Source organism: Limulus polyphemus, unplaced genomic scaffold (assembly GCF_000517525.1).
Source record: "Limulus polyphemus unplaced genomic scaffold, Limulus_polyphemus-2.1.2 Scaffold4104, whole genome shotgun sequence".
NCBI lineage: Eukaryota > Metazoa > Arthropoda > Merostomata > Xiphosura > Limulidae > Limulus > Limulus polyphemus.
Window position 1 is genome coordinate 82,228 of NW_013669714.1, and position 3,289 is coordinate 85,516.

General features: G+C 37.2%; 1 protein-coding gene across 1 annotated transcript in view; it reads left to right on the forward strand.

The window, feature by feature from the left end:
* The window catches only part of LOC106470594 (fibrillin-1-like), a 37,898-nt gene extending 35,597 nt beyond the window's left edge, over positions 1–2,301 (forward strand). Inside the window, exon 16 of the mRNA XM_022399207.1 lies at positions 1,749–2,301. The gene's annotated coding sequence lies outside the window, so the exon portion shown is untranslated. The remainder of the gene's footprint in view (positions 1–1,748) is intronic.
* The last annotated feature ends 988 nt before the right edge of the window (positions 2,302–3,289 follow it).

Here is a 3,289-nt window from a genome sequence, read left to right on the forward strand (position 1 = left end):
GCAGTACATGTTGTGCTAAAAGGGGACCAAAGCATAAGGGACGTGCTCCAATGAAGTTATATCAAGCTGGAGCACCAATGGAAAGAATAGCCATTGACATTACTGGTCCTTTGCCCCGAACTCGTGCTGGAAACAAGTACATTTGAGTTGTGATGGATTATTTCACCATGTGGCCTGAAGCATATGCAATACCAAATCAGTAAGCTACAACTGTAGCTTCGGCTATTAGTGATTTCTTTGTCAAGTTTGGTACTCTATGGGAACTACATTCTGATCAAGGCCATAAATTTAAATCAGCTGTGTTCCATGAATGCTGCAAGCTGTTTGGCATACGAAAGACCAGTACAACATGGTAGAAAAGTACAATTGGATACTGGGACAGGAATTGGCAAAGTTTTGTAATAGCCGCCAAGAGGACTGGGATGTCTTACTCCCTCCACTATTGATGGCCTATAGAACAGCAGAGCATAAAGCCACTGGATACACTCCAGTAAAGTTGATGTTTGGTTTGGAACTTCGGTTGCCAGTGGACCTGATAACAGGACGCCCATCTAACGAACAGTTGCCTGAAAATGTGCCAGATTTCGTGAAAGTGTTATCTGAGAGGATGGATGATATTCACCATCAAGTGGGTTCAAACTTGAAAACGTCTGCTGATTCCATGAAGCTATGTCATGATAAGAGATCTACTGAAGTCAGCTTTGTACCAGGAAACCAGATGTGATTGTATAATCCCAGGAAGACCAAAGGGATGTCTCCTAAGTTGTTATCTCCATGGGAAGGCCCATATGACATAGTGGATTGTCTCTCAGACGTGACTTTTCGAATAAAATTTGGTCGGCGAGGTAAGCCAAAGGTGGTGCATGCCAACAGGCTTTGGCATTATCACGATCCAGGTCATTTCAGTTGGAACGAAGTGAACAACGGAACAAATGATGTTGCTGAAATAGCCATTGTCGAAGAAGAAACTCTTCGTGTACCCAATGTGAAGCAGAAGCCAGTGAAATGGAAACCAGTACGAAAGAAGATACGTACAATTAATTAAGTTATTGTTGATTATCAATTGGTTAAATGTAAGTGGCTATTGTTCGGGATGAACAATACCAAGGAAGAGGCAATGTTACGACAGCGGAAGTCACACAACACTGGGAGCATGCATGCTGGAGTTTCTCAAAGGATCCTGAATTTTTCTGGTAACTCTAGTTTGTTCGAAGCACTTTCTTTTTTGGAGAGAAAGACCAGTGCAATTGAAGAGATATAGATAGATTGAAGAGATAGATAATTGAGTCAAGCGAACAGTAGGCACCATAAGTTTAAAGTGACTGTGTAAATTCTGTGTACTAAAAAGTTGTAGCAAGAAAGAATAAACTAGTTTTAATTAAGAAAGGAGTTGTATCGCTGAAGTTCCTTGGAAAGAATTTATACTGGAAATTAACAAACAAGCAGATACATAACAGTATCTTTATGTAATAACCCACGTTTTGTGTCAGAGTTTCTAAAGAATGCGTGTTATATAATAAACTTCTTTTTGTGACCATGTAACACATGTAATGTTATGTAATGTCTTGTATCAATGTAAAGTATATGTGTGATCATATAATAACCTATGTCCCATGTTCATATTATATGATAACTCACATCATGTATCGAAGTATTTGTAAAGTACGTACCACTATCTCGTAACCCACGTTTCTCAACAACTGGTAAGTGGTTATATCCTCTGATGCTTGTTTAATAAATGTCGACAGATGGCGGAGGGATATCTGTGAAGAGTGGGATCTTTTTCTCTGTATGAGAGGAACAAAACTGAAGAACACCTGTTTGTACAGATTTACAATTTATTCTTATTCATTTCCAATATAAAATGTTCATCATCTATTTTGTGAAGTTCTTGGTTGTTGTGATATTTCTATAATACCCATTATATCATCCTAAGTTATACGTCTCTCAAACTTTAATAAGCACTTATTATTATACCGATAATAAAAACTTCCTGAAATTTTATAACTTGATGTTCATCATATAGTAATTAGAAAGTATGTAATAATTTTACCTTTTCATAAATCTTTGTAATGCAGAAATATTTTTTAGCCTACACGTTTATCTATAAAACGAAATATCGATGTGTTGTTCCTTGTTTAATATAAGATATTGTCATATCTAAAAGCCTGTTTCTTGTCCACTGTTTATTATGAGACATTGTCATATCTGCAATCACTGTTTTATAAACAAGGTATATGTATATATTTGTATGAAATTGTTAAGATTGTCCAACAAAATGCATCACTGACAAAATTTCATAAGCAGCTAATAAACGTTATTGCATCAAAACTTTAAGAAAAATAAATTGTCTCAATGAATGTGTATGTGATGTTTGAGTATTTATTTAATAACCGCTGACGTAGTCTGGTTAATAGTTACAACACGAAGAAGAGGGAAGTTATCAGTTCCACGACAGAGACTAGTGATATAGTATAAGAGCAAGAGCTCCACCACATGAAGTTATCAGTTCCACCATCGGGACATGTGATATAGTACAACAGCTCAACCACATGAAGTGAAGTTATCAGTTCCACCACAGGGACTAGTGATATAGTATAACAGCTCAACCACATGAAGTGAAGTTATCAGTTCCACCACAGGGACCAGTGGTATAGTATAACAGCTCAACCACATGAAGTTATCAGTACCACCACAGTGACTAATAATATAATATAAGACAGTGGTCGGCAACCTTTTTTGATCGCGGGTCAATTATTTTTTTTGAAAAATTTAGCATTGTGTTGGGTCAGTGATAATCATATAATTATTAATACCGGTACATGTATTTTAAATGTGTATGTTTATTTACATACAAAAAAATTAATAGTTCGACCAGTTTGATATTTTTCCCTGAAATTGATCTTAAAATTCTCCGTAGCCGTGACTCTTTCCCATCTTTCCTTTAATATCGTTGTTCTTCTCACATAGCCGAGAAATTTCAACTGAACAATGATTGTGCCCTTACGGGTTGCAATGGTGAAGCCAACTTTTGGCGGGTCAGCCAAATTATTGCCGCGGGTCACTTAGTGACCCGTGGGTCAAAGGTTGCCGACCACTGGTATAAGAGCTCAACCACATAAAGTGAAGTTATCAGTTCCACCACAGTTCTTCTCATGAGGTTTGACTTCCGAGGTAAACTCCCAGGGCAACTACGCATCATACAGAGACCTAGGGTCATACAGAACCAATAGGTGCAATACAACAAGTTTGAATAGTGGTTGGATAAGAAGTAATACCATTACAGCTG